The following is a 19,895-nucleotide window of genomic DNA, read 5'->3' as shown; positions in this document are numbered from 1 at the left end:
AGAAGGCATGTTGGTGGGATTGAGGAGGTCTTTGAAGTATTCCGCCCACCGGCCCACAACGTCCCGAGTTGAGGTCAGCAGCACACCATCCCCACTATAAACAGTGTTGGTGCTGCACTGCTTCCCCTCCTGAGACGCCATGGTGGACCAGAATCGCCTCGAAGCCGTACGGAAGTCTGTCTCCATGGCCTCTCCAAACTCCTCCCGCCCGAGTTTTTGCCTCAGCGACAACCCGAGCTGCATGCCGTTTCGCCCGCCGGTACCCATCAGCTGCTTCTGGAGTCCCACAGGCCAAAAAGGCCCGATAGGACTCCTTCAGCTTGACAGCCTCCCTCACCGAAGGTGTCCACCAACGGGTTCGAGGGTTGCACCAATAACCTTGCGGCCGCAGCTCAGATAGGCCGCTTCGGCAATGGAGGTACATAACATGATCCACTCAGACTCAATGTCCCCACCTCCCCGGAACGTGTTCGAAGTTCTGCCGGAGATGAGAGTTGAAGCTCCGTCTCACAGGGGACTCCACCAGACGTTCCCAGCAGACCCTCACCACACGTTTGGGCCTGCCAGGTCTGACCAGCTTCCTCCCCCACCACCGGAGCCAACTCACCACCAGTTAGTGGTCAGTGGACAGCTCCGCACCTCTCTTCACCAGAGTGTCCAAGACATACGGCCGCAAATCCGATGAGACAATAAAGTCAATCATCGAACTGCGGCCTAGGGTGTCCTGGTGCCAAGTGCACATATGGACAAACTTATGCCTGAACATGGCGTTTGTGATGGACAATCCGTGACGAGCACAGAAGTCCAAGAACAGAAAACCCACTCGAGTTCAGATCGGGGGGGGCCGTTCCTCCCAACCACGCCTCTCCAGATCTCACTGTCATTGCCCACGTGAGCGTTGAAGTCCCCCAGTAGAACAAGGGAGTCCGCAGGAGGGGCACTCTCCAGTACCCCCTCTAAGGACTCCAAGAAGGGTGGGTAATCTGAACTGCTGTTTGGCCCGTAAGCACAAACAACAGTCAGAACCCGTCCCCCCACTACCCTCTCGTTCACCGGGGTGAACCCCAACGTACAGGCGCCCAGATGGGGGGCAACAAGTATGCCCACTCCAGTCCGGCACCTCTCACCGTGGGCAACTCCAGAGTGGAAGTACGTCCAGCCCCTCTCAAGGAGACTGGTTCCAGAACCAGAGCCATGTGTCGAGGTGAGGCCGACTATTTCTAGCCGGAACCTCTCAGCCTCGAACACTTGCTCAGGTTTCTTCCCCACCAGAGAGGTGACGTTCCACGTCCCAAGAGCCAGCTTCTGCATCCGAGGATCAGACCGCCAGGGTCCCCTCCCTCGGCTGCCACCCATAGCACAATGCACCCGACTCCTTTGGCCCCTCCAAGAGGTGGTGAGCCCATTGGAAGGGGGAACCACGTCTCCTCTTCGGGCTGAGCCCGGCCGGGCTCGGTTGGTAAAAGCCCGGCCACCAGGCGCTCGCCATCGTGCCCCATCTCCAGGCCTGGCTCCAGAGTGGGATCCCGGTGACCCCACTCTGGAGTCCAGGGGTGTTTTTTCACCCCTGGACTCGCCATTCCATGACCTTTCTTTTGATGATGGACACATGACGTCACCTTGGAGGGGAAAAAAACACAAAAACAAATCCCATTCATGGAAGGAAAACAAACAGAAGTCATTAACGATTGCTCCTAAGAGAGGCATCTTGTCCACTGTTCTGTGTTTGTACAGAGGAAATCTAATTAATGGAAAAGGAAGGAAAATGTGTAGGTTTGATAACCCCGTCGTTGCACAACTTGGACTCGCTTTGCAAGTGCACCATAAATGTTTCCATCATGGTCTTATGTTAAAAGCAAGGTGCATATGGAGTCTTAAGGAATTGGGTCAGGAGGTTTTCACCAAGAGAGAACAAATGGGCAGATTTCTTACAGAGCTGAGCTGTGTAGATTGATTGATTTATCAATCTACACAAGAGCCGCGAGGGCTAGGCCGCGGTGAGTAGGAGGGCCGCCGCGGTGAGCCCTCCTACTCACCAGATCCGGGAACACCAGATCCAAAGTTTCTTTCCATCCTAAGAAACTTATGATGTCCAAACTGAGAAGCCAAAATTATAATAATAAACGTTCCTACATTACTGTCAGATACCACCAACAGATTATGAACCATATCTACAGTATTTGTAGGTGTGTTCTCTACTGGGAAACAGTTTGCAAGCTGTTGCAGAAGGGAAATCAAATTAAAAACAGAACAAGCCGCATTAAGATTAACTAGTGACAGCCAAAAAGGGTCCTCAACGCATTGTTTTTAAAAATTAGGTGGCTTTGTCGTTTCCTGATCAAAACGCGACAAACATAAATAAACATGTCTCTCCTTTCTCTAAGAGCTCTTCAAACCATAATGGTATGATTGAAGAATACTTTAAAAGTTCACTAAAATATACCCCACTTCAAAGGAGACTGTACTAAACAGAATTTGTACTACCACCAAGCATTATTAGAGTAATGACAATAATTTTACGTCTTTTCAGTCTTATGTTGACTGACATGCTCTGCAAATATATCAATAAACAGTTATAATACCATGCAAACTAATTAATTTCTCATTTAATGGAAGCCACATTATTTCGTTTGCACTTTAAGACTTCACTGGGCTGCAGAAGCAAAGCTGTGCAACTTGGTAATCTTGTAGTATTCTTACAGTTAAAGTTTGTCTGGCAAACCTGTTAAACAATATTACCTCCAAAATGTTGCCAAGTGAATTATATTATTTATTTTTGTAGACAATAAAATAAACTAGTCCAAAAAAGGGAAACAGACGATGGCGCTGCTAACTAAACTCGTACCAGCGGTCGCTGAATTCAGAGCGCGGTGTTTTAACCACTAAACTATGACGACAGCTGAGAGTCCGACGTTCCTACCTGTCATTGATTGTCATCTAGCTCAGTGGTCCCCAACCCCCGGTCTGTGGACCGGTACTGGTCCATGGACCAATTGGTACCGGGCCACGCAAGAAATAGTGAAATATTTCCGTTTTATGTATTATTTGAGTCTGGAGTATCTTTTATTTTGAAAATCCTTTAACCCGATTTTCTCGGTTACTTGCGCGCCAACACTGAGGCCACAGCAGCAAAATGAGTAAGAAACAGATCAGATGTCTTTGGGCCTTTTCCCCTTCTTTGCGAAGGGGAAAAGGCCCAGAGAAGAGACAGGAGAATGGTTTTATCCCGGACCGGTAAGTGAGTCCCACATTACAAGCCCGCTCTGCGTAAAGTGCGGTGACCGGCTGCCAATGAGGCAATGAAGCTTCAAACTGCTTCGCCACGTAGAGACCAAGCAGGCTGTGGATATAAGCAACACTTTAGGTGTCATTGTCTCCCATCAATCCCAGATGGAACCGTCTCGTTGCAGAGAAACAAGCTCAGGGATCCCGTTAGTCATTATCGTGAGTTAAAGTTTTCACGAAAGTAAAATGTTTGTTTTTGTGGCGCATCTGTATCTTATTTTGAAGGGATATGTAAACGTTACCTTAGCGACCAGAGTCGGAGCGCTTGGGCTGCGGTCGAGAGGAGATGAGTAGAACTTGAGACTTAAGTCTGGTTTAGACGGAAAGATTTAAGAATTGTCGGCCGATTCTCCAAACCTCTGTGACCACAGAGCTGATAAAAGTCCAACAGGTTGGATCGGTTCGTGTGTCCCAGGCAGGAGCAACACGAACCGATTCCAGTCACGAACATCCTGATTCCAGAGGATAATCCAATAAAACCCCAACATAGCGGGAATTTAGAATGACCAAACACGGATGACAATGTAGAAGCAATAGTGATAGTTTGTGGAATTATTTTAAGAGATAAATGACGTAACGGTGGAAAAAAGACGACGGGAGCAGCCGCTCTATTTGCTGCACTATGATTTGGAGGTGAATATGTTTTTTCATAGTTAACATTTTTAACTGAATAAATATAATAATGACCTTTAGATTTAATAATAAACATTTCCACATATCATCTCCGATATCCATCGGACTCAGTTGCACGATATGTCCGCTGTTTGGGACAGAGTCTGAAATGCATTTATGAAAAGGACAAATCAACTCAGTAAAAGTATACATTTGTAAGTTCAGGTCAACACCTGGAGCATCTAGTCACATTATCTGTCAAGTATGATGACAGTATAAAACATATTAGTTTTATACTGTCACCGGACAGGATCTCTTCCAAAGACAGAACTTCTGTGTCTGTATCAGTCTTCAAGTGACCAACATCTTCTAAAGCCAATGCTTAGATGTTTTCTCCTTTCTGATCTTGCGATGAGCCTTGGCACAAGCTTTGTGTCCATCTGTGTCTGCACAGACATGCACAAACAACATCAACTGTGTCAAAGATGTTTATGCAGTATGTACCAGCAAGGTTATTCAATGCCTGGTCAGTGTTCCTTACTTGCAGACTAAAAGTTTACTATTATACATTTACAATCTGCAGTCTTACATTTTTGGTTGATTTGTGTATACAGTCCACAAATTTTCCTATGTTTTCATCCTTGGCTATGAAAAGGTCCAGAAATATAGCCTGTTCCTCCAATCTGAAAAACAAGCAATGAAATACACTTAATGAGGTGTTATAGTCCAAAAGTAGTTAACATCACTAACGTATGCAAAGAATTGTTATATTGTACACATTTTACAATACCTTGCTGCATTCTTTAAATGGTAATACTTGCAATTTCCATCCACTGAAACTGAAAGCACATCTGGGGTATAAACTTGACACTTGAAGGGATCCTTCCATAACATTTTAACTTAAGCTTTCTCTTCTTATTGGCCACCATGACTTAAGGAGATGACATGGTCAGCAGGTGACATGAAGCTGATCTTTGGGGGGGAGACAGTGGGAGGAGAGGCAGCTGGAGAGGTGCTTCTGGGTCTTTTCTTCTTCTGAAAAGACTGAGAAGATGGGACAACAGGAGGAGAAACAGGAACCAGATCAAGCACCATTACAGTATCTTCCTGGTTCTCTGGTATCATCGTTGGATGCTCCTCAGTAAGCATCCCAGGCTGCTCCTGACCTATGGTCTCTGTCTGTTCAAAGATCAGGTTCTCAGCTCTTTACTTCTCTTCATCTGACTTGCAACAGCAATAAATAACAGACAGGAAGAAAGAAATGTGCCTGTACTGATGCAAGTTCGTTTTTAATTCAAGTAAATGACCTAGCTGCAATCAGTGTATTCAGACAGGGTTCATAAACAAAACTTTAAAGATCATCACAGCCTAGGGGCACTGATGTTTTTAGCAACCCTCCAATTTTACAAAGTGGCAACAACAAGCATGACTATGAATACTATTATGTGACTTTAACACTACGTACTAAGCACAGGTACAGCGTACAGGTACAATTAGCCTCCTAATTGGCTAATTTAGCTAGCTTCCACCATATATTCTCCGGCAAAAAAAATGTTACAAACGTGTCTTCAACCATTCACAGCCCTGCTGCCATTAAGTCCTAAAACTACCATCAATAACGTTATAACGTAACACTTTGGAGTTATTTTTGGTTTTAGAGTACAAAAACATTTTGACAGGTGCAGATTTCTACTCACCGGAGTGTAAGTGTCGCATAGGATGACGTCAGCTTATTCTTCTTCTTGGGTTTTTGTGGGATCCGTCCTTATTTTTATTATTTCAATAAAAAATATTAAACTTTTACAGAACAGTTTGCATGCAATCACAAAAGAAAATACATCTTAATTTTTCTTAAATTTATTTGGTGTAAATCATTTATATCATACTCAAAAATAGTTGGTAAATTTAAAAAAAAGGCTTTTAAATCAAGTTATAACCACAACAAAAACCTTCCGGTTTTATATTTTTCTGAGTTATTTTTAAATACCGAATTAAAGTCCTTTGACCGATACGTCTGACATATATTTGTAGTAAATATTCTTAATATCCTGTTCAAACTAGCACATAAATTGTAAATAAAGGTTTGAAAAAAAATAGAATAGACTCGTCATCTTATTCGTTCCTAGATCGTCATTATCGGACGCTTAGGGAGCGGTACAGCATTCAATGAGAGAACCTTCTCGTCACATATTGACGCGAAGGGGTTACCCTCGGCGTCAACATGTGACGCCCAAGTGTCAATATGTGATGAGTTGGGAGTGAGAATATGTTGATTTATCAGACCAACAAGAAGCTAACTGAGCACATCAAAAAAATCTACCAGTAAGTGGCGGTACTAGATATTCTAAGAATTGAATATATTAAGATCAATTCACAGGCGAATTTTATTTGGATACTGTTGATTTTACTCTTCTTTGTTTGAGGTTGTGAGTTTATTTATAGGGTTTTTAAGGACTTTCAATGTTGGCTTTAATCTAAAAATGTTATTTCCATCTTAACAAGCAATAATATGATATATTAGGGATGGATTGAATGCATCCCTAATATCAGCAATCTGCTGGTTTTCCTGAAGTAGAAACTTTTAATCTACTTTGAATAGTAACCAGTGCCTACTGTACTGTTTGACAACAAGGATCAACTGGAATGTATGTGTGATTGAACTGTAATGATTTTTGTTGTGAATTGGTGCTTTATAAATAAACTGATTTAATAATGCAAAAAAATACATTAAGAATTTATGATAAATAGGGTGATTCAAGGGGGGAAATTTCAGTGTCGAAAGAGGGTTTTTTTTCTTCGTTTTTTCCAAGATTCTACATTAAAACACAAACTACATGAATTTTTAATCATTAATAAAGTGTTTTGATGAGTGTGTATCCTCACCAGGCAGCACCTGGCACTCCTGCTGCTGCACCTCCCATTGAGAGTTGTTGTTCAGGGAGCAGCTCCTGCAGTTGGCCAGTTGAAAACACTCCTTCTCCTCCCGCCGCTTGCACCTGGATGAGTCTGTCATCGACTTCTCACAAAAACAGAGAGAGAATGAGGAAACAATATTAGTTCACTTCCAAGTTTTTCATTTTCAAGTAAATACAATAAACCGGGAGAAATCAATACAGCGCGCGGCGACACACTGAAAAATGAATAAAGAGTGATGGGCGTGGTGAATGAGAAGTCAAACGGAGCATGCAGAGTGAAAAATTAAATCAATATGAGCATTTCATACTGAGATGAAGTTTTTATTGAAGAATTCATTCTGGAAGATGGTGCTGTGTCAGTTCAGAGAGTAAAATATAAAGCTTCAGCAAACACAAGGGAAATTATTTTTATTTAAACTGAAGATAACAAACATAACATATACACTTATTGTAAATGTAAGTATCATCTGGTCTTTATCCGGCTCAAAAATTTTTTCAATCTAAGCTGAAGGGGACAAAATCCTTGACAGATTAAACAGCACCATGTGAAAAAACCAAGTGCACTTCATGACTAAACAGCAAGCAGAAAAACTTTGGTCTGGGATGTATCTCGTGTTTTTGAGGACTGCATGCTCTGTTCTTTGCATGACTTTGCTGGGAGAATCCAACTTGTGACAAATCTCATGTCTTAAATGTTTTCCACTTATGATGAACCATAAAATCCTTATAAATGAGTTTATAACTTTGTCCAAATGGATGAGCATCAGTGACTGCCTATCTAAGGTAGGCACTGCCTACCTTAGATAGGCAGTGGAGCTCGGTGGAGCTCCAATACCCAACTTGAATGTCTCTCACACATACAAAAAATGTGTTGTCCCTTTCACACACAAAAAAAATGTCTCACACATACAAAAAATGTCTCTCACACATACAAAACTGAGTCTCTCACATACAAAAAAGTGAGTCTATATTTTATTAGTTTATATGTTCAATCTTGGTTTTATGTATGCGTGTGAGAAAAAAAATGTTTGCGTGTGTGATATTTTAGTAGTGTATGTGAGCAATTTTTGTGTTTTGTGTATGTGTGAGAGAAAAATTTTATGCGTGTGATATTTTAGTAGTGTGTATGCGCAATTTTAGTATTTTGTGTGTGTAAGAAAGAAATTGTATGCGTGTGTGATATTTTAGTAGTGTGTATGCACAATTTTAGGATTGTGTGTGTGTGTAAGAGTGTGTGTGTGATATTGTAGTTGTGTGTCTGCGCAACTTTTGTGCTTTGTGTATGCGTTTGAGAGAAAAATTGTATGCGTGTGTGATATTTTAGTAGTGTGTGCGCACAATTTTAGCATTTTGTGCATGCGTGTGAGAGAAAATTTGTATGCGTGACATTTTAGTAGTGTGTGTGAGTGCAATTTTAGTATTTTGTGTATGCGTATGTGACATTTTTCTAGTATTTATGTGCAATTTTCATATTTTGTGTGTGCGCGCGTGAGTCTTTAGTAGTGTGAGAGACAAAACATAGCTTTTGTCCTAAACGGCCCCTCATACAAGACAGTGTGTCTCAATAACTACCGTTAGCCGTAGCGCTAACACAATGCCAAGTTGAAAGGACATCATCAGCAACCTTAGATAGGCAGTCACTGATGCTCATCCATTTGGACAAAGTTATAAACTCATTTATAAGGATTTTATGGTTCATCATAAGTGGAAAACATTTAAGACATGATATTTGTCACGAGTTGGATTCTCACAGCAAAGTCATGCAAAGGTCAGAGCATGCAGTCCTCAAAAACACGAGAAACATCCCAGACCAAAGTTTTTCTGCTTGCCGTTTAGTCATGAAGTGCACTTGGTTTTTTCACATGGTGCTGTTTAATCTGTCAAGGATTTTGTCCCCTTCAGCTTAGATTGAAAAAATTTTTGAGCCGGATAAAGACCAGATGATACTTACATTTACAATAAGTGTATATGTTATGTTAGTTAACTTCAGTTTAAATAAAAATAATTTCCCTTGTGTTTGCTGAAGCTTTATATTTTACTCTCTGAACTGACACAGCACCATCTTCCAGAATGAATTTGCCACCGTGTGGAGCTCCAATACCCAACTTGAAGCTAACTTCACTATGGTACCAACACATGCGCAATCTGATCTCCAAATTATGCCCACTCTTCCGTGACAACCCTCACACATACAAAACCCTGACCTGTGTCACTAAGTTCACTGAGCGAGGCTTTGGGGGAAGCAGGTCAACTCATACCCGATGGTTCTTGGTCTCAGCAGCTGTAGTCTTTAGATGTCCTTGGTCAGAGTCCTTGTTCAGCCGGAGCAAAGTCCTCTTTTCTGAAGAGAAGCGGAGCAAAACAGTACGTTGTCCTTCTAACGTGCAGAATCTTTGTCATTAAATGACCTCCGTCTCTTCTCCAAGTCGGCTGCGACAGAGTTGAGAGCGTTGGGTAGAGGCAGAGGAGTTGGTTGGATCTGGAACCAGGGTCGGTGGCTGGTGGAACTCGTCCCTTCTTGGCGGCGTGAAGTCTTTGAGCTTCCCTTGGTCCCGGGGTGTAGTCCTCTGCTGGTCTTTAGCCTGCTTCCTCTTGTTGGCTCCTCTTCTGCGCCGCGGACGAAGAACCCCTTTCCTCCCCTGTGCTCCAGTTTTAAGCCCTCTCAACTCAGGGCGGTCTACAGGGCAGGGCTGCGTTACTTTAGAATCTTCCCACTGCGTCTCACTGTCTGTGGAAAGTCCCAACCTTCCCCAACTCTCTTATGACTCATTCCTACCTCATTACCACATCCCGGTACTTTCCTTATTTTCCGTTGACCATCTGTTTCTGATTTTGCCGCGCCCTCGCCCCCGCTCAGGAATGACTCATTCCTCACTGTTTCTCCTTCTAAGTCATTTTTGTCTTACAAAACATAATCAATGTTTTACTTTGTCGACATTTTACTTCAGTATGTTTCTTCCCCACTCATTATCTTTAATCTTTAATAATCAATGATTATTATACAACAATCAAGTTGTTCAAACCTCAATTTCCATAAACCTCATTTTCCATAATGTATTATAACATTCAGCTGATTAAATGTACAGAACATATATTTTTGATTATACATTACAGACATTCCTTCATTGGCATGTGTATTATTATTTTAAACCTGTTACAAACCATAATCATCATTAAATACAAGGTTTACTGTTATTTCTCAGGCCTTTATTCTGTTTTCTGCGTGTACCTGGACAGATATCACATGCTTATACCAGGTTTCACGACAATTGACAATTTTAGTATTTTGTGTATGCATGCGAGAGAAAAATTGTATGCGTGTGACATTTTACTCGTATATACGTGCAATTTTCATATTTTGTGTGCGCGTGCATGAGTCTTTAGTCTTGTGTGAGAGACGAAACATAGATTTTGTCCTAAACGGCCCCTCATAGTCCTGTGTCTTTCAATGTCATAACAATATTATTTGAGTTAAGTAATAATTTCATTTGATTTAAATAGATTTTTTTTATTTCCGTAATGCCAGTCATAATTTTGCCAGATTTCAGCTTTCAATATTTTTTGTTTGTTTACTAAAATGTTTTCCATTTAAGCATAATTCATGACTAAATTACAATATTCATTCTTGTATTAAATCAGTGTTTCCAGAAAATGGAATACCACTAATCTCCATATAATCTCAAATGATGTAAAACAGGCTGCAGCTGGACAGAAAAGGAAATATTCTCTGTATTGTAAAATAATACACACATGTCCCCTCCTTCGCGTGCTGTGCTTCCACAAGCTGAGCTGATGTTCAGACAACATGAATGGAGGTGCAGACAGAGACAGAGCGCCGCCATGCTGCTGGGCCAGCTCCAGTCAGCTACACACACACACACACACACAAAATCAGAAACATTCACGGTTTCATATTCAGATACAGCCAAGCATACACAGAGAGAGAAAAACAACAGAGGCACACAGAAAGACAAAGAATTGTTCAGATTAAAACCAGAGAAACTGGTAGAACGAATGAGTGAAATGCTGAACACGAACACACATGAACACATAAGGCATTTTTAACTTCCATTATTTTCTCATATTTCTTCCAGCACAACTATCAGAAAGTACAGCAGGATGTACTGTTTTTAAAACTTTTAACAAATAACCTGTGTGAACTGACCACGGTGCAGTTGCTCGAGGCAGAGATACACTTCCTGTCCTCGCACCATGGCAGCCCCGGGTGTTGCTGTGCAGCTGGCGCAGTGTAATGAAGGTCTTCATTACTTAATGAAGGTCTTCATTACTTTGGCTGTACAACACTTAAAATGTGTGTTAAATGACAAAAGAAATGCATGTTGAATGATAAATGAAACTAATAGAAACAGATTGAAGTATTTTATTGATTGTGTGTTTTATGCAGTGGCATCTCAGCTGGAACTGATGGCGACCTGTTAAAATACAACAAACAAAGGGATAATATAAGTATTGTGATTGTTTGAAATGCACTGAAATGTTTGAAGGCTTTGTGTGGGTGTGGCTTACCTCTGTCTCTTCCTCTGCAGGGTGTTCAGGCTAAAAGATTCCCCAGGGGCCTGAGCACCTTTTAAAGGTTCCAGAAGAGACCAAAGCAGATGGAAGAGGGGGAGCAGTAGAACTATGCATTTTATAAATTTAATGTTGGATTTATATTATTGACAGAAATGTGTTTTTAGAGATGCTTAAGATGAATAATAGCTGATATATATTATTCTGAAGATTTTTAGTTCTGCGACTGACTGGCGACCTGTCCAGGGTGACCCCGCCTCTTGCCCGAAATGTTAGCTGGAGATGGGCACCAGCAATCCTCCCGACCCCACTAAGGGACAAGGGTGTAAGAAAATGGATGGATGGATGGATTTTGTTAGTTTGTCAAACTTTGTTGGTGTGTATGTATTTTATTTTACCCTGTTTCTTGGTGGGTTTGTGAATTGGAACAGCCAGCTACTATAAAAGGCTGCATGTTGGCCACATTGATTAGAATGTTTCTGCTGAGACCCTAGGCCGCTGTAAGCAGGGCTGTTTGTCTGTTAAATGTTGGTGAATAAACACCCAGCGGGATTTGCACTGTTTCTCTGCCTCAAGTCTCCTATTTCCTCCAGCCGCTAAGGGCCATTCTAACACGCAGTCTGAGAAGCGAATGCACTGTTTGTCTGTGCTGTCTGCAAGAAGAGCAACACAGGGTCGTCAGCATATAGTAACGTTTTACCACAGTAGAACATCACTTTGATTAGCCTTCTGACTGGAAGATCAGTTGGTTTTTATGGAAATGTCAATCAAGAAAGCAGGTTATGGATGGTTATTTCTTCACTTATCGGCCCTTTAAGGTATCACTTTTTAGGAAGAGTAAACCTCCTGCGATAAAACTGTTAAAAACTAAAACTTGTCACACTGTTATGCATGTGCCTGTTATTGTAATGTAGGCAAAAAGACACTAGTCACATACTCCCTTACAGAATTGATGCAACTGTTGGCTACTTCCTTGTGCAGAAATGATGTCTTCTGCACAAATGATGTTCGACTTACCTCAGGACACTTTAAATCTGAAAATCCAACTGGTATGTTTTTGGGATGGGCATTTATCATATTGTTTATCACTGTAATTCAGTTGTTCTGGATCTGAGCTATATTTTATGATATTTTCAAAAATACTTTTCATTTAAACTTTCAATGCGATGGAGCAAGTAAAACACAAAGAAGCAATGCTTTAGCTACATCTGGTTCAGGATTGTCCTAATTAGTTTAAAACGAGCTGATTGGGGCATTGTTGACCTCTGTTCTCATAATTACAATATGTAAACAAACTTGAAAATCAAAGGCTTTCAAAAATAATTACAGTTATCATGACACAATCAACCTACTGGGAGTGAAACTCATCTTAAACAGCAGGGTTTTATGGTTTTGGGAAGACGTAGATAAATAGAAACGGTAAGCAGAGTGGACCTACCAGGTCGTGCAGGGCAGAAAGAAGCCGGGACAATGTGATCGTACTGTTTGGACTCCCATGGGAGACATCTGCTTTTCACCCAGAGGCAGCGAACTCCTGACCCAGCCGCCAAACACAGAGTTGGGGACAAAAAGGCTTGGCAGGACGGCGGGTAGTAGGCCAGCACGTCATTCAGAAGCACACCTGAAAAGCCTCCGAAGACGTACATGGTGCTGGAAAACCCAAATAATAGAGTTTAGGAGAGATTTGTGTGAGAAGGAAGAAACGTGGCAAATCTTAAACAGGCGCAGATGACCACCGGTGAAAACATTAAAAGGCAGCAGAAAGAGGACCTTTAGAAATCAAAAGAACTTTAAGGTTTGAAGCCGGTCTTCTGAAGTTGAAAGCTGACATTTTTGTGGTCATAGTTGACTTTTTGGAGAGTGAATGTTGTTAAAGGATCAGGTCATCATTTCAAATGGAAGAAAGAACGTCCCCTCGTATTCTGATGGATTTCTTGAAGCAGACATCTAGTTTTTATTTAGAGCTGACATTTACAGGCAGCCCTACCCTAAGAATGAACCGGTTGACTTTGATCCCAGGCAACTGACGTTAACACTTTTTTTCCCCTTTGAATTCTTTAAGGGTTGCAATTTGAATTCAAAATAAAATTGATCAGCACCAAGGCTGATTAAGGCTGTGTGTTCAGTGATGAAGGAAGCAGCCACACAATGTAATGATGTCATGATTCGATGTTGAGCTAAAACCAACCAAACCCTGAATTTCTGCAGAGGAACTGTGAAGCAGGTACTGTATCTCCATATACGGGTGCTTCTAAACAAAGAGCTTCACAGGAAGTAAAGAGTGGGAGAGGCAGCTAAATATAACACGTACTGACAGGGATGAAGTTGCAAATCAAGAAAAACCACATAATCTTAAAGGGTACTGAAGAAGCTATGAGGACATCCAGAGGAGACATCAAGGAGACCCACCCCTTGCTGACCACAGCAGAGTGTCCGAAGTGGTTGACGTCTCTGTGGAGTCCTGGTCTAGGAAGGACTGTCCACTTATCACAAGTTAAAAGACAATACAGAAGGAGAAAAAAAGTGTTTCTATACATCAAGTCAAGTTTATTTGTACAGCAACAAGGCGGTTCAAACTGCTTTATACCAGGAAAAACATAATGCAGTCACCAATTATGAAACAAGAAATAATCGTTTCATTTTGTCAAATATGATCAAGCAAATACACATGCAATATGTTGGTCAATGTTCCATTTGCTACTAGTCAAATGGAACATTTGTACCTCCAAACAGGCATCTTTTTTAAACTAAAAATTAAAATCAGGTTCCAACATTACAAAACTACACTGATGTTTGTGGTTGAAACTTAAAAAATGGTGTATGAAGACTGATACAGAGTATAAATCATTGTCCATCATATTTGGCATCAAATTTACCGATAATAGATCTGGAAAAAAACTTTACATGGAACAAGACTCAAGATTCAACTCATAAAAATATTTTCCTAACCTTGTATCAAATTTTATGGCTGTGGAATTAAATGTAAAAAAATTAGACAATCTTAAATATAACTCAATAAAAAGCCCTTCTCTCTTATTTTTGCCCGTGTACATATTATTGCAGCTTTTTGTATTTTTCCCCATTTGTATTTTACAGCTCTGTGATGTTTTAATGACGAAAGCGTAATTAATATGGAAATGACAGGATCTGCAATTGTGTAAGACAGTCTTCAGTGAAAATGTGTCATCTCAACATTTAAGGCATAACTGCTCATCGCTGGGAAAGTTTAAGACGCCTGATTGCTAATGATAAATAATAATAATAATAATAAAGAGAGACGCTGCAGAGGACACTGCAACAGCTCATAACTGTGAGACTTGTGTCAGTGTCAAAAATCTAGGGTGTTGTGCACAATGGTGATGATGTCTATGGTTTTAATATATGAATGACTGGTTATTATCAGCTTTTAAAATGATTAAAATCTTCGAATGAAACCACACACAATGCATTTCACCATATCATTATTTAATGGGCCGATTTTGAATCAGTGGGGAGATTCGTCATCTTGCAATCTGAAAGTTATGGGTTTGTAATAGTCTTAATTCATTCCTGAAGGAACTGATGATACTTTTTACCATTTATTTACTGATAATATCTGCTTTGTTTTTGTATTTCTGCAAGATGTGTTTGTCCATTAAATACGTTTGCAGATAATGTTTAGATGTATCCGCAGCCGTGAAAGCAGAAGAGACCTGAAGACATCTTGGGTGAAATGCTTGATCTAATGATTGTCTTAAAGGACTGATGTGTGGAATGTAGTTTGTACCCTGTTTGAGCTGAACCCATGAACTGACAAAGAAGTGTTAGAAGTTCCTCCTGAAATCCTTATCAGTTCTCTTTCCTGCCATAAAATCATCTCCTCCAAGAGGTGAGAGATAGTTCATGAGGAGGGGGTCAGGGTGTTTATGTGGCCATCTGGCAGTAGAGATAACATCAGACTTTGGGAGGGTCTTTGTCTTGCTGTGACTATATAACGATGTGATGTGTGTTGCTCAGGGCTCTTCTACTGACTGCGCTCAGTGAGAAGGGTCTTCGAACGCTTTTGCCTTCGAATAAAAAAACTTAAAGACAAAGATTAATCTTTCTTATTATTGAAACAGATTCTCATTCCTTGATAATGAAATTTCCATAACAGGTTTGATTTCAACTCCAGGTTGCCGAGCAATTTGTGTACTAGGGTGCATTCACACCAGCCATGTTTAGTCCACTTTAATCCAACTCCAGTCTGTTTGCCTAGAAAATCTGGTTTGTTTGGGAAAGAATGAATCAATCTAACTCTGATGTGAACCAAAAATAAGCAAACTCTGGTCTGCCAATAAAATCAGGTCTCGGTTAGGTTAAAATTAACTCTGATGTAGTTCGAATGAATATGTGCATACAAGTGAACCTCGGAATGTTTCAAAAGGAGGAAGCGGAATACAGCGCAGGGCATTCTGGGTAAATACCAGGGATGGAGGGCTTGAGGCCAATCTTGGTTTGGTTTTGTTCAATAAATTGGGTCAAGGTCGGCTCAAGACTCAAATGGGTGTGGTTACATTTACTAAATTAAATATTAGTTTATTATGACCATTATTAGTTTAATACAAAGAAGTAGCTTTGGTTGAGTAATTAACCATTTTTCCATTAATTTTTCCATTTTGTGGTGTAGAGTTTCATTTATGGCATAAAACTTACAAGTCTGAGGTGTAATATTACAATTGTCAGGCAGAGACTCTCAATGGGCACAAGCTTAATCCTTAACAACTTGACCTGGTTTGGGGCAAAATAAGCTATTATTCATCATTGAAAGGATTGGGGGGGGGAGGTTATTTATAATTTGCCAGTTTTATAGGTCGGAAATTTGGGTTTTATCAGCAACTTCTGGTAATCTCAGGAGAGTACATGAGTCAAGCAAACTTGATATCTACACAGAGGATTAGGTGGTCAAAAAGACCCTCACTTTTATTGCAAAAGCTACAGCAGCCAAGTGTCTGCACTACCTTCAAGAAGCTCAATAATTTGTAATTTGGCTGCTTTTTATAACAGGTGAAAAATGGGAAGTGAAGCCATGGAGGACAAAGCACTACCAGTTCCAATTAAAGTTCATTAACCAGAATCAAATCTTCTTACACTTACATTTACACTTCTTACACTCTTACACTTCTTACACTGACAAGAGTCAGAACTTTCTGTGTCTGTGAACAAAAATGTCCAAAAAGTCTTCAGATATCTGCAAACTACAAAAAGTTCTGTCAGGGTTTATAAAGACTACAGATGAATAGAAATAAGAAATATGAAGGTAATCAGTTGCTAAATTGACTTCAATCACCTGTTAATAATGTGGGGAACATCCAGATTCGAGAATATTTTTTAAATCCTCATGAATTCTGTTCCTCAGTGTTGCAGGGACACTAATGTTTTGTCAGCTAAGCCTTAATATAACCTGCAACATCCTGAGTCGCACTGGCACATCTGCCATGATGATCATCGCTCAGCAGGATCTCTAGGTTTGCATACAAAGCCCAGCTACGACTAATATCCAGCTGAAGCATGCGGTACGTGGTGCTAAAACTTCAGTCGATTTTAAGTGATGCCACTTGGAACTTGGAGACCTAAAATAAGTATACTGGTTCCACAGGGAATGCCTTTCGTGGGAGTTTCTTTCCCTGAGAACAGGAAGCAGGGTTTTTTTTTTTTTATAGCTGTTAAGGCAGATGACGTATTGTCTAAATCTAGATGTGTTTTCTTGTTTGCAGTTTTTTATAATTTCACATGCATATGTGAATGAAAATTACTTGTATGATAGTCAAAATAGACAATATTTTCAATTAAAAACCCTTTTTGCTGGTTATTTATTAAGGAAACGTGAGCTCAACAACAAAGATATTTTTATTGCTTTTAAAATATTTAGGCTATTCAACCGTCAGATTGGTGCCAAGTGCTTTTACACCCATTCAAGTGTTTCAGGAAGCCCTGATCATTCATTAAATGTCTTTAGACTGTGGGCGCTGGGGTTACCACCAGGGATGTCTGTGCTGTGCTACATTTTTAGCATTGAGATGCTATTTCAGGCTTGAATAGTTTCACCAATAGGCTAACTTCTTTTATCATAACTTGAACACATTAGTCTTTCCCAGGGTCCTATCGGATTGTTTTTTGAAGCACAAAATAACCCTAACTCAATGGGTCGATAAGGCCTCATCATCATTTGAAGAAGGTGGTTGAGATGTTAACGTAACCCATGGGCCAATCAACAAATGAAGTCTGCTGCCAATCAAATCAATTGTCTGCAATACCCAGTTAGGTCTGGCTTGTATCACCCATGACTTGGTTCGAAAAAATGAGGAGGAAACACAAGAAGAATCTGGCCTGGGCTGACTGGTGAAGAACTAGGTTAAAACCACGGTAAGAGAAAAGGGGCTGTGGAGGGTTGAGGGTTATTGTAAAGACGAAGAATAACATGAAATATCACATAAGCCGGTCACAGGCTTATGTGATATTTCTACCTTAACAGAGAAGTCTGTTATGGTGACAGGCCTAATATTACGATACACATCAGAAATCACAATAAATTAAACTCTTATTGTAATATTACTTTTAGGCGACATCTGATTCCCAGCCGAATCAAATGCCATGGATTTACTTCAAAAGATTTTTGCCATTCTCAAAACCAAAAACATTTACATTTGTGAATCCAAACCCCACTCTCATTAGACAGTTTCAGATGTATTCCAAACCTCATCTGACAGCAGCTGGAGCTAAAAACTTTCAGTAACATTTCATCTTCAAGTTCCATTTTCGTCGCACTGGATACCCCCAGTTTTACCAACATGATGTGGGTGTGAAGCTGCTAAACTGAAGGCTTAAAACACATTTCATAAGCCACACACACACACACACACACACACACACGCACACACACAAACACACACACACGCACGCACACACACACACACACACACACACACACACGCACACAGATATTTATAACCCACTTTTCAACAAAGATTTTAATTTCCTCTCAGGATATGAGAAAATCTTTAATAATGCATGGTGGGACAGAGCGCATAATCGCCAAGCCAGATCGAAGCAGGCAGGCAGGGATTCTGATTGACATGTTGATCTGATCTGCACTAATAGGGGACTTGATGAAGAAAGCCAAGAGGAGGAAGAAGAGGAGAACCAAACAGCATCGCCCCCCGTTGCCATCTTAAAAAACAAGCTCTCAGAGAGTATTTGAGTTTGTGGCTGTTTGTGTGCAGCAAACAGTGTGTGGGTGTCAAGTTGGAGAGGCCGTATTTTTTAATCAGAGTTCATTTTCCCCCCAAATCTAATTAGAAGCGTGAGGGTGGCAGGGTTGTTGTGGGGGAGTTGGAGGGGTGAAAGCTGAAGAGAGAGAGGGGTAAATTAAATCCAAATAATTTAAGTGCTTTCCATGTCAAGCAGAATCTAATGTGTGGCAGTGGAGGAGCAGGAGATTCTAATAACGTCATGTTAGTCCCTCCAAGGTTAGTGCAGCGAAAGAACAAAAAACAAATTAGCACGCCAATCCACCGCTTGCAGCGTGTACAGGAAAGCTCAGAGGGAAAGAGTAAATGAAGACGAAAGCAAGGATGGTGGGAAGCAGCTTCTGCAGGTTGAGCTAATTAACCATATTCTGCAGACATAGTGCAGAGGGCAGAGGGTCTTCAGAAGAACTTCACTGAATTCAATACAAGTTTTTTTTTTATTCTTCTTCTTCCTGGCGGCCTCATGGGAGTTAAAATGTCAGACCGCACAAGATGACAGGACTCCCTGAGTAAAAACAGGAGTTTAGGCTGGACAACAGATGGGGAATAAAATTAAGAAACAAAGTACAATGAATTAATGAACATTATCATACCAGGACTCAAACAATGACTCCTAGAACACAACTAGGACTCATTATTTGGTCTGCTATTAGAACAAGATTTATTATTGTACTGTTTTTACATGTACTTGTTTGATCAAATCCCTAAAAACCACAAGAAGGTCTGACTGGTTTTGTTTTCCTAAGGAAAACTAACTAGGACAAACTTATTAGAAAATCCTCAAAGTCTGCAGAACATTTTCACGTTGGTGTAAGACTGAAAATTGGAGTTATGAAAATGTGAAATATTTTGGAAATGTTTTATTTTGAAAGGCTCCATGGATGGGGAGAAGAGCGAACATTGGTTGACAGTTGAGTGCGGGACAGCTGATGTTTTTTATTTGTTTAAACAGATAAGTTTTACCTCAGTAGTGAATGTCTGCATGAAAATGATGCTTTGTTACTTTTTTCTGTCTAAAACAGCAAAATAAATTATTTTGCTTACCCTGTGCGGAGCTTAGAGGAACCTCACAGTTGCTCCAAGCATTGTCTTGGACTGGAGGAAATTAATATTTTTCATTTGTATAGATTATATCTATTGATATATTTTACACATTTTCATTTAAATATGTTGTTATAAATGAGTTTTCACAAGCCTGATTTTTCTTTGCCCCCATGGCCACTTGGTGCCCTTTTTGAAGTGTGAGATGCATTACTCATACCACTGACAGAAATAGAAACAGAAA

At 40.5% G+C, this 19,895-nt stretch overlaps 1 long non-coding RNA gene across 3 annotated transcripts; it reads right to left on the bottom strand.

Annotated features, from left to right (window-relative positions):
• Positions 1-463: 463 nt before the first annotated feature.
• On the bottom strand, positions 464-18,258 carry LOC145555016 (uncharacterized). 3 transcript variants are annotated; one of them, XR_014091052.1, is made up of 4 exons: positions 10,563-18,258; positions 4,688-6,913; positions 4,487-4,580; positions 464-4,343 (listed from the first exon to the last, which is right to left on the bottom strand). It is a non-coding gene; the product is annotated as an uncharacterized LOC145555016 (long non-coding RNA). The 3 variants fall into 3 exon arrangements; XR_014091053.1 differs by having other exon boundaries at positions 464-4,580; positions 4,688-4,941; positions 5,595-6,913; XR_014091051.1 differs by having other exon boundaries at positions 464-4,580.
• Positions 18,259-19,895: the final 1,637 nt, after the last annotated feature.

Source organism: Poecilia reticulata, chromosome 15, assembly GCF_904066995.2.
Source record: "Poecilia reticulata chromosome 15, P_reticulata-male-v2, whole genome shotgun sequence".
Lineage (NCBI taxonomy): Eukaryota > Metazoa > Chordata > Actinopteri > Cyprinodontiformes > Poeciliidae > Poecilia > Poecilia reticulata.
This window is presented reverse-complemented; position numbering and strand designations above follow the sequence as displayed.